The sequence below is a fragment of the Aphelocoma coerulescens genome, chromosome 2 (assembly GCF_041296385.1).
Source record: "Aphelocoma coerulescens isolate FSJ_1873_10779 chromosome 2, UR_Acoe_1.0, whole genome shotgun sequence".
Classification (NCBI taxonomy): domain Eukaryota; kingdom Metazoa; phylum Chordata; class Aves; order Passeriformes; family Corvidae; genus Aphelocoma; species Aphelocoma coerulescens.
The window spans coordinates 150,457,570-150,470,516 of NC_091015.1; positions in this window are offsets into that span (position 1 = coordinate 150,457,570).

Genomic DNA, 12,947 nt, shown 5'->3' on the forward strand with positions numbered 1-12,947 from the left:
AGATAAAAAGGGAACTGAAGATTAGCCCTGCTAAATCAGGGTTTAGGCTGAATGCTGATTTTGCAAAAACTTGTGTAATTGAGAAAGCAGGTAGAGACATGGCCAGGTTAAAGGCTTCAGAGTTGCCAGGGCTTTTTTCTTGATTTCTGTGTCTTTTACCTTCTTTGCCTAGCAAAATAATGCTAAGATGAACATTAAGGTATAATTTATGAGACAATGGGTTGCATGCATTAAGGAACGAAGCTCAAAGCTGCAGCTGTTTATTTGTCTCTGACATTAATGTAAACAAGTGCACATAATTCATAATAGAAAGATAGAACACATTGCACTCTTATGTGAACAGTTCAGTACCTAATTCTGATTTCCTTAAATGCTTTTGATCTATTTATGGAATTTTTTTACCGTTTGGATCTTTAGTTCACAATGACCTCATGATTTGGTTGATTTTATTTATGTAAATTAAACTGTAAATAGAAGGATAAAGTGAATTAAAAATATCGTTTTCAAAATGTCTTTGAGCATTTGTCTAATATTAATGATTCTGGGTTTTTTGGTAAGATACTACAGAGGAATGCACATTGTAAGAACTCAATAGGATCTATTTTATGAAAAAAAAATAAACTGCAACACCCCTCAAAACCCCCAAATTAACATACCTCAGTGATACTTTCAGATAAAAAGACATAAACCCTTCTTCATAATTTAGGATTTTTGAGTTTGTACCTCTTTCACATAAACAGAAGTCATTATTTCAGTATACTCACCTTTGGGATTATTGTTTTCTCTCTTAAATGATTTCATCAGCAAATCTGATTATGTCTCCCATCTGGCATTTCTTACATAATGCTATGCCTTTGCTTTAGTGCACTCATTAAGGTAATTATAATTCAAAGTCATTTCTGAAAATAAACCTGCATGGAACTACTATGTTCCTAAAACTTTATTACTGTTTGTATCTATGGCACTGGAACTGTCAGGACTAAAGGTTCGTCACTGCTTGTTTTTTTTGTTTTTTTTTTTTTTTTTCTGTTTGTTAAAATGCTCTTGCCATTTGTTATTTCAGGCTTGTTGTTCTGATTGTTTAGGAAGGAAAAGTAACAAGGTCTCCTAAATGGATTGAAAGGCACTGAAAATGCCCTACAATCCTTTTTCAAGCAAAAAGGGTTTTTAAAATCAAATAAGTGACTGGTTTCAAATCCATCTGTGAGATCTCCTACAGCCAGCACCTGGAGAGCCCATGACAGACAAGATAGCTATGTCAGTAGTGCAGAATTTCCTCAGTGGTTTTATCCAGTCCTATTTCTACAGTTTCATGAGCAGTTTCACCCTTCATCTCAGTTTCCAGCTGGTAGTTTAATATCTTAAATCTCAAAAATCTTAAATCACCCATGTTAGTCTTTCCAGATGATGCGTCTTGTAAGGGATTGTGTGGTCTACTGCCTGCTGGATGGCAAAGAGAAATCCAGAAGAAAAAATTCCCTCTGGAAAAAAGACCAAGTTTTGTCTAATTTTTTTCCGATCTGCCTTTCGAAGTCTGCCTTCACAGTTTTCTCTGTTCAGTATTGCCATACTTACAGATGTGAGACACCATCCTATTCCCTTCACTCTATTTCAGTTAACTTCTCCTTTTTTTTCTTTATTTTGTTGTCTGTTTTCCTTTCTCCCATTCTAACTTCCCATACTTCTTTTGTTCTTTCCAGTGCAGTAGCTCATTACTTACATTTTAATCTTCCTTACATTCCTCCTCTATTTCCCTTATCCCTCTTCACTATAGCTATCACTGTTTCCATGACCTTTCCCCTCATGTGCCAGATCCCCTAATTTTGGGACACTCCTAATATTGGTTTCTAATTCTTATCAAAATCAATGAGTTGCTGCTCAGACCTTTCTCCTATAATTGTCTTAGGGAATTTCATGACTCTCCTTGCCCTAGCCTGGCTGGCAATCTTACTTCTTTTAACGTAAGTCTTTCAAGAGAAGAGGAGCTAGAAACCCAACAGATTTTTATTTTATGGATAAATTTTGCCTCTAAAATCTGTGACATATGATTAAAACCTGAGAGATATTATGCTAATGCTCCAAAGTCTACTTCAGAGAATTTTATTTGAGTCAACTTTTATTTTTGCTCAATGAATTCCTCAACTGCAGCTTTGTGGTGTGATTTCTGAGGCACATACCTCGTGAAAAAACACATTAATAAGAAATCCTCTAGCCTCTTAGTGATATTATTTTTCCTTTGTACCTCAGAATTGTACACTAATGTCAAAAAACCCCTGAAACAGCAGTTCCTCCACTAACAGGTTGCAGAAATACCTCCTTTCAAAAAATTCATCCCTCTGCCAAGTAAGCAACTAAGCCAAAGGCAATTACTGTTACGCCCCAACAACAATATATTAATGGATGCAGTCTTGGATGCATATATTTCAATTTAATCCTTGAAAGTTTAATCTTTTATAATGAGATTTGGGCATCAGAACCCATGAGGCTGAGAATATACACAGACATAAGTCATTCATCACTCTGGAGATATCAAATTGAATATATATTGGACAAAAGGATGTTATCAACAAATTTACACTGATGAAAGCCTTTGCACAGGAGTTATTTACTTCGGAGACAATGCTATCTCACTCATTTGGATGAGTAATTGTAAGCAGTTTCTTTGTGAAATGCTGTTATGGTTGATGTACTTCACAGACAGAAAAGTGTATTATATTTTAATATTTCTTCTTTGTATGGTACATTCTCAAATAACTTTTCTTCATTTTCCTGTGGCTCTCATTAGCATTTCTATCTATTGTGTTTAATTTAATACTCTAATCTCTGAAGTCCTGTTAAAAACAGTCAACATCACAAGTCTGTATTGACATAAAAAAAAGAGGGTTCTTGTTAGGTTATGCTGCTGGTATTACTAGGACAACTTTGGCTGTCAGAAGGAGACATTTCTTTGGCTAACTGTTGCCTCAGATTATATGGTGAAACGACGTTGTGGCAATATTTAGCAGCTTTTAATAATCCACTGTTTTATGAATGGAGGAAGAAAACAGACAAACACAAAGTGATGAAAGCTATCATCAAAAGGCTTTTCTTTCAGTCAGCTCTTAATTTAGGAATTTTTCAGAGCAACTAGCTGTAATACTATGTTTAAAAGAACACCCTTATGTAATGACTATGAATGAAATGATGTAATGCATAATTTCAATTGCTTCTTAATAAATTAAGTTAAATGTATTTGAAGAAAGTCAAATTTGTTTCAGTGTGTTGAAGATCAAGCCCATTCAGCATTTAGAGAAGTGAAACTTGCTTGAAATTTCCCAGCTCAGAAGAGATGCTCCACAAGTCTGTGTCTGCATTCTTATTTAAGAGTGGTCACTGAACCCCCTTGAAGGCGAATTCTTCAACTATCCAGACTGTTTCAATCCTGTGAAATGTCGATGACCTCTTATGTGTGGGATAGGAGAGCTGGAAGCCCTGAGAAAGCTGCACAGAGAGTCACGGTTCCTCATTGTGCCCCCTTGAATTGTGTAAATCAAAACGCCAGGCTTGTCAGGGTCCTCATCACCTGTGGGGGTTGGTGCATGGGCTAACACATCTCTTCATCAGCTACATCCTGGTAAACTTCCTAAAGCCTTTTTAATTTGTCAAAGGACCATCTCTTTTCCCAGTGAGTTGTAAGCCAGAAAGATTGCTCTCCTGAATCTAAAATGAATCCCACTGAAAGGATTTAACAAGGAAGGAACACATGCACAACTATAGCTTCAGCCAGAAACTGCCTTCCTGTACAATGACTAGGGGACAGCCACTTGGGTGATAGGCAGCATCACTGCAACACTCACACTTTTCAAAACCTTTGATTTATAGAGACAATTTACTCTGCCAAGGGTTTCTGCTCTGCCACTGCTAACCAAATGACAAAATCAATATTGTCAGAAGACCAAATTTTACGTAACAAACTCCCACACCATAAGAATATTAGAGTGACCATTCTAGGCTAGACCTGAGGTCTTGAATCTCAGAATAACCTAGTGGATGTCTCGTGAATAATATATTACATAACAAGGCAGCGTACGTAGTGTTTTCTCTACTTCCCCAGCCTCTGTTTTGCAGTCTATATTACATATATATGTATACATATATATATATAGCAATGTTTAATAGTTTCCTCTTTGAATCATTTGTCGAGACTTCTCAAATCCATCCTGCTAGAAGAAGCTTAAATGGTATTGGCTAGTGACAGACCATGGATGAGTAATGTAGATGAGCTGTGCAGCAGCTGCTGGCCTTAGCTACAACCCCAAGAGGGTCCCCAGTGCAGGGACTTGCAGACAGCTCTGGGAATGTGGTGGGACTGTGCTCTGGACAGTGGCAAGTTTCTGTGAATAGGGGCAACTGTCACAAACATTTCGGTTATTCTGAACTCAGAATACAATATTATTCCAAAATACAACAGTATTGTGGAATTAAACTTGTATGAAACTTTCATCTCCCATGGACTTCAACAAATTTCCTTTTTGCTTATGCAAAGAATGATAGCAGTCCATGACTTCAGTCAGAAGGCAGCCCATACTCACCCTTTATATAAATATCACCTGCTTCCCTCTGTAAAGGATTCTCTCATAGATCTGTTTGGAGAAGATATCTGTGGATTTGGAGAAAATTCCCAACAGCAGGAAAACACAGACTCCAGAAAGTGCTTTTTTTCTGGACCAGGAATATTTAACTCAGTTTTTGTTGGATGTGATAACAAAAGAAACCTGAAACCCAACAAAGAATTTATAGTTCTTTAGAGCCCTTAAATCCTTCATGTATTGAGCATGTGCAATACTACTTAAAGTGTGACAACTTTTAATGTTAAGTTTTAAATTACATTTTCTTATTGCTACTTCACAGTTTCTAATTTATGAAAATAGATCCTCAACACTGCTTAATCACTGCTAGTAATTTAGTGCCATTTCCCACTGCTTTCCACTAGCAAAAAGTGTAATAGCAAGATTTTTCCATAGCCTCTAAGTATACATGTTTCTAATCTTCACTGTTTGCCACTGATTGCAGTTGCCTGCCTGTGATGTGAGGATGAGATCTGCGTTCTTGATTAAAGAAAACAAGGTAAGAGTTCAGCAGTGTAGGCAAGTAAAAGAGAATTTTTCTTTTCCCATAAAACTGTTCTCATTTTAAGAATGTCTTGCTGAGAAACATGTTAATTAGATAAATCCTCTTCTCCATTTTAAACAACATTGAACATCATTTGAAGCCACTGCCAAGAAATTCCAACTCACTTTACATGCATGTTTAAAATAACATTATATAGTAAAGCAGAAAGTGAAATCCATCTACTCATAATGTCTGCAGTATGAGTTAATCAAAGTCATCTCTAATACCCTAATATCAGCAAGAAATGATGTTGTAACAATACCAACGGCTACTCCCTGGCTCATTATTGAGTGTGGTTCAGTTTAATGTCCCTGGAGAGGCAAATGGTTCCCTTCATGCAGCATGCATCAGTGTTCTATAACATCTCTGGTTTCTTTCTACCAATATATTTAGTTCTGAAAGAATTTTTTCTCTTCATAATTACCATTTTCCGGGATCCTATCTGATCACAACATAAGCACATTCATCCCTGAGATACATTTCTGCAGTGTTAAAAAACCCAGAGGAAGGACACTACATTTATATTTTTGAATGTATACTGAGAACATTTTTCTCCACAGTGAAATTTGTTCTTTTCAAATTAGTGTTTAAGAAGTAATTATTTTAGTATAATTACTAAAAACAAGCAAACAAACCCTTGAAAAAACTAAATTGGGGTGTACTTGTGTTGTTAATTAGCCACTTGGCAGCCATCAGAAAACATCATTTTTATTTCTGTAAACAATGACTGGTATTTTAGGAGGCAACTGAGTATCCTAGTGATGAAATGGATGAACAGATACTAAAGCACAAATGTTTTCTGAAGTGTAACAAAATAAAAAGTTTCAGAGAAGCAGAATAATCAGTTGGTTAGTTACAACACATTGCCCTCCAATTTCCATTACATATTATTTCTTTTATTTATTGTATACATATCTCAGGTCTCTTTGCAATTAAATATTTTAGAAATTTCAACAAGAATTTGAGAGAAACATCCCTACTTTTCTTTCCATTTACTTTGTATAGTCCTATTTTCTAAATCAATGTCATATACTTCATCATCTGTGTAGTCAGATTTACTACCTGAATTCAGCTTTATAAGGGAACAAATAACACTCAAATCAATATCTGAATCAGGAACAGAATTCCAGGTACAGACATATGCACATGAGAATATTCAGTGTGTAAGCAACTGCTATGTCATAGACATGTCCTTAACATTACTTAAAAGATTTAATTCACTTTAAGTCAAATGAGAAAATCCATTAAAGGAAGAAGAAATAAATCCTTAATAGTATGACATAAACTATGTGGGATATGTACATTTGCAGTACAATCTACTCACTTTCAGTGGTCTTTTTTGATTTTAATAAAAAGACACTCATTAAATTTGCTTGAAGTTTTATAGTGAAAATTGCCAAAATAGTTATACAGTCATAAAAGTGAAGTTGGGGATTGTACTTTTGTGCTTTCCTTCTTTCAACTTATTTAAAAGGAGAACAAAGATTCCTCACTGGTTTGACCACTCCAAGCTTCAGTATAGTGAGAACATTATGCTTTAATACTTTAATATTCTGGTCATTATGGGCAGCTTAATTTTTGAGTAAAAATCTGTACATGCTTAAGAAATATTGCAAATTTGAAAAAGTCATGAAAAATGAAAATTAACAAAATAAGCCCAAATATAATTATATCACAGTTACCTCTTAATTGTTACTGAGCAGGTCCAGAGAATGAAAGCTCAGTCTTCTACTCTCAGCTTTTCTGTTTTTTACACATACAATGATTGCAAGTTGCATTGCTTATTGAACCATTTATTAATCTCTTAGTATCAATATTGACCTTGTATCAGAACAAATGTTGCCTTAAAGCAAACTAGTTTTATTTTGCTTTTAGTTTATATAGGTATGCTAATCAATATGTTAATTCAATGTGATTGGTCTTCTGTCAAACATTAGCAGGCTGGAATGAAATAGCTAAACTAGTTTTCTTGGAGACTCTTCAGGTTACCTTACAGTGCCGTAAAGAATGATGTCTCTCTAATGTGACATTCAAAAGCAGAACAGAGACCCATGCAGGCTGCAGTTCTTCTTTCCATATCAGAGAAGTCCTTTGAAGGCAATTCTAAAGCATGTGTTGGACAGCTGGTTTGTAACACAAATAAAAACCCTCAATAAAGCAAAGAAAAGCAGGACAGAAAATACAGAAGGCATTTTGAAACTGCAGCCATTGTTTTTGAGTGGTAAGGTGCAGCTAACTGGAAGGAGTGAAACTGGTTTTCATTTCTTTGTCTCTTGACACATCTACAAGATATTTGTCAGATTCTTGGCTCTCACCATGAAGCAGGTAGTCCAGAGACTTAATCAAATGTATTCCATTGTGTGATGATTTATTAAGCTCCTGATGCAAGCAAAACCATGTTCTGTATTGAAAGCAGTTTTCCTGAGAGTGCCATCATTTAGAAGAGGGGATACATAGGGAGGTTTGAGAGAAAACTCCTTACTAGTGGGGCCTCAGAAAGCAGAACAATGCTGGGTAGTGAGGGATAGGTCTGGGACTGTGCAGCTGTAGATAGATAGTGCAGAGTACAGGGGCCTGTACAGTGAATTCAGTATCCCTCTTAAATTTAAAATATCAAGGTTTCACAACTTTTATTTTTGTTTTGCATTGAAACATCAGTAAACTGGCTGAAAAGGAATGAAGGACACTAATCTACTCCATGCTAATAGCCTCATGTTTTCTCTAGGACTTTGATACTCAGGGATGAAATGAAGACCAGCATTCTTGTTGTAAAGCTACAAAGATCCTACCAGCCATGGAGACTGAGGAGCATCACAGAGGGAAGGAGAAGTAATCTACAAGCTTTCTTGCTTTGAGAAGTGTGAATACACTGGAATCCTCATACAGGAAAAAGCCCTTTGAAGGTGGAACATCAGTGAAGAAGTCAGAGGAGGGAAAAGGCTGTGCAAAGCAAGAGAGTCTGTTTTCTAACTTGTCTGGCTTTAAGAGAAGATCCTACATGGAACAGAATAATAAATTTATCAGCTTCTAAGAGGAAGTGCCCCTGGAAAGGAATCATCTCCATGGTATGGCATTTTGTGAAGAGTAGTGACACACGGTATCTTATATGAGTACTTCATACTGAGCATACAAAACAAAATAGCAGTTGTCTGAAATGGTTAAAGTGTTCTGTGGAAAAAAACATTGAAAAATAAATCTGATCCATTGGAGCCTATTATAACACCCATATCCTCACAGAACAGAACAGATTTGCACTCTCACCGCCATCTGGAATGAAATTATGTTAGCAGTCTCTAAAAAATACAAATTAACTATTTCCTGCATTTCTATAGTGCGATGCTTTCTTTTTCTGTTCATGCCTCCTGTTTGGTTAATCATGACAACTTTAAAGTCATTGTGTGAATGTCACATTTGCTTACTGTTCAGATCAGAAAGAGCAGTAATGTCTGTAGAAGAGATACATGAAACATGAAAGATAATTTAAAATGAGTCTCTCTGCCATTAAGTCGATGGCCTTTACTAAGACACAACTGTAGCAGATGCTGCTTAAACTAGCTAGATTATATAGTCTTACAATTAAAATGAACATCAGGTATGCATGATCAGTCTTTTACAGGTGTTTAAAATAACATACTTGACATGCCAATTAGGAAAAAACCAGTTAAAATTTAAGAATATCCTTTTTACTGGAGGAAGAGAGCCCACAGTAGATAATGTATTTGCTCAAATTGGTTATTACAATTACTATTCTGTTTTAAAGCAGACCTGCATTTGATTTGCAAATAAAAAACCTGAGTTTTTCTCTTTCTTGACTATTTGCTATTTACAAGAAATTGTAGGGTAGTTTTGCATAAATAAACTTCAGACTGAAGGCTGTTTTTGAAATGTTCACTTCAATGATTCAGTAATTGTGATTCATGTTTTGTAGCTAATCACTCAAAGCACCTGGCATTATTCCCCTTCTGTAGAGGAAGACATAAAATGGGAAATGTATAACTTGCATTCTGAATTGATGGAAGAAATGGAACTAAAATTTATGAAAACATCAAGTTTTGTAAACTTTTTAAGATTATCTGATGTCTGATATAGTCATAAGAAACCAGTGAGGCTGAAGAAATAAGATCATAAATATTTAACCCCATAAATATTTGTCCCCAAAAAATCCAGAGACGTGTTTTGCTCTGGACGGTCTTAAAATCTGCATTAGTGAATTCTTCTCATTCCTTAAGCCTTGCAGATTTTTATCTGGTGTATCCCATGAATGTTTCCATCTGGAAGACACGAGCTACATGGAACTGGAGTTAGAGAGATCCTGTAAGATATCCAAAATAATTATGTCCAGATTAATTCCACCAAAGTTCATGCATTTAATTCTTGGAATTACTTCTACCGAGGAAGGACTCAGAGAGCTGAAGAAGGATTTTTAATTCAGTGAGCAAAACCAGAAAAAAAATTAATTATCATTCCCAATTCAATAAATCTTCCCAGAAAGGACAATCATTGTCTTCCCAGAAAGGACCCTAGCTCTCCAGCTGCAGCCTGAATAGATTGATTCAAAGCAGTTCTGACTGGCTTCAGAGTGAAGAGCTTTTCTTAAATCTGTGTGTTGAATGATTAGACAATAAACTTGTTGGTGCCAAAAACGGCTGCAGAGGAATGATTCGTCTCTCCATGACTTTGAGTTCTAAGATGTGAGTGTTTAAACCAGAGCTAGTCACTCAAAAGGTCTCTTCAGCCAGTGGAGAATAACAGACAACTCAAATGTAGACATCCTATTTTAGATGAAATCACTACAAGTAGTCATTAAGATGAGCTGTGTCAGTGTAAGGTTTTCTACACTGTGCTTATCTAGAGTTAGGTTAGATGATTCTCATTCCTGGCTATGATATTGTTCACCCATATTGGGAGTTCTGATGTAAGTTTTAAGGCAGCAGATTAGACCCTCACCTTTTTCAGGCATTTTCATCAGTACTATATAACTACCTCAGGCATATCAACGCCCTGCAGGAGTCAATGCCAAAATAACACTTTGTTTTAAGTTATTAAGAACAGATTCAGGATATTATTCCCAAGTAAGATTTAGTCATCCTACTCTACAAAGATCGTCTCTTCAGATTTATATAGTTTTCAGGTTGCAGGTGAATGAATTGTTTATGTAGAGCATTATATACTATGGGTTTTGCAGAATTCCCTAGATGTCTTTCATGAGGAACTCAAAAGACTGATCCCACTCTGTAGATACCATAATTAAATGTTACTTTTGTCTTACTTCAGAAGGAAAAGCACTCGTGTGTGTTAATAAATGTGTTGCCATTGCGCTGGCAGGTATGCATTGCTAATGCAGAAATAACATCTCAAATTCTAACCAGATGACCTGGTGGAGCACTGCAGTTTAACCTCTTTCTCACATCTTATGTTAGTGAAAGACTAATGTACTTACACTCCCGAGCAAAACATCCAAACGACGTTTCAATCAGGGAGTCTGCAATGGCAGGAAAGAAATACAGTCTGGCAAAGCTTTTGTTTCTAATCATGAAACTGAGTACTGGTGTGCTATCCATGACCACCAGCATTGTTTACAGGCTTGGTTGCTGTGGTGATAGCATCATATGAGTACTGTGATGGGGACTGAATCCTTCCGGCAGCAGAAGTGGTTTTCAAGCAGCCTTTAATTGCTGTTTACAAAATACTCCATAGTCTTCTGAGCACACAGCCCAACAAAATAGGAATAGACTTACAGAAAGTCTCCAGCGTTGCCTTTCTGTGTAGAGGAGAGAAATTGATTCCAAATCAGACAAAAGAAGAAGGGGAGGGGAGGGGAGGGGAGGGGAGGGGAGGGGAGGGGAGGGGAGGGGAGGGGAGGGGAGGGGAGGGGAGGGGAGGGGAGGGGAGGGGAGGGGAGGGGAGGGGAGGGGAGGAGTCAGCTCAATCAGATGGCCACTGGCATGTCTGCAACTCACCCACCGCTGCACAAGTGGGAGCTGGACTTGTCTCTCCACTGCCAGGGCCCAGAGCAGGCCTGAGATGCTGTATGAGAGGGCCCTCTACAAATCACAGACCGGCAGCCCCTTTTCCAGAGCCATGGTTTGGTGTGACTTCAAAAACGTCAAGAAGCATGAACACACTTTTTGAGTCAGAAACTGAGGTCCAGCAGCAAGGGTACCTTCTCCAGTATCCTATCATTGTCTCTGTCTCAGATGTGGGTGGTAGCTCTGAAACCTCTCTGCAGCATCTGGAAGGGATATAAACCTTCCTGCTAGGCATCCTGCTAGTCAGCCTAATCTATGGATTGAGGCCACTTGCAGCAGTTCAGTACTGCTGCTCCTCCAAAGACATTTTGAGCACTAGTGGTGGCCACTGCTAGCCTCCTCCTTGGAAAGACAGGATTATGCCTGTCATTTTTACATAGCTTGAATAAGCATAGGAGATGTATTTTGTATGCTATGATCCCCGCCCTTAAATTGGTTTCTGGAGTTGAGGAATGGAACCAATAAATAAAGCTAATTGCCACTCTTTTGTGGTGACCCTGTCCTTTCTGTCTGGATTGCACTGCATTAAACTCACGTCAGAAACAACCAGCTGGTTCAGTAATATAATAATTTGTTTCCTTTTACTCTCATTCCCTTATCATAATGCTGGGACTGTGTGGCAGATACCAGCACTTCTCAGGTATCTAAAGCAAACCTACCACTTAGCTTTTGCCCTGGTGTAAAATTTGCCCCAAGTGTGCAGTAACAAAATATTCCTTCTACAATGTTTTTCAGGAGCCTTTCAGTGCCTGTTCTATGTGAACGGGAGTGGGAATGGAGGGAATGGAGGGGGTAAACCTGGCAGAGATTTAACATGTTTCTGCAGTGCTATGAGCGTTCAGCTGTTTTGTGTTTTAAACAAATGCTTCAGATCTTATTCCAGAAAGGGAAAAAAAAGACTTTTTAAAGTGTGAAGGATTAATAACTATTCAGTTTCCAAAAGGAAATCATGCACCCAGCTATAGTGCGATTTCTCTCACTCAAAACCACATCTTGTCCAGATGTATCAAAATTTTCAGGTGTTTGAGTTTACACACCTAACATGGTAAACCAGAATCTGACATGATTAAATGTCTAAGGCTTGACCAGGGTACAGGATGAAGTGAAATTCAAAACTATTAGTAGCCTGCATGGGAGTTGTTGCATGCTGGATAATTGGAAACATTTAGTACCTGAACCTGGATTTCATATTCTGGACTTGTCTTATCTCTTCTGTATTTTCTAACTTTTTTGTCTCCTTTAGCCTAGTCTTAAACTACTCGTGAGTCTTTTAAGATTTTATTTTTTCTTACAATTACTATTACCATTAGCCAACTATAATGTATTTTCATCTTGCCTGCCTTACTGAGATTCTTAAATGTCTTTGCTAAAATCTTCCCTTTAATGAGCAGATTATATTTTACCTTGCTAATTGGACACCTCTACGTGGGAAAGTTATTAAAGTGTCCAGAAAAAGAAAGCACATTGCACTGTCTAGAATTGAATTTGCAAATAATTATCACTCAACACATTCAAATTCTAGAATATTTGTTCCCTGTACTGGTTCAGTGGAATTGAATACATCCTCCCAGCTACAGGTAGCCTAGTGGGGCGTCTTCCACAGTTTTGAGGGGCTGGCTGGGAAAAATGAGGAATTGGCAAGCTGGAGATGGAGCTCTGATGTGCAGAGCAGCTGCTTCTGCCTGCATGACTTGTGGGGCTGCATTTCACTGGGCTTATTTAATGACCACTTGATTTTATCTCACAGACTGGGCTTTGATTGCAGGA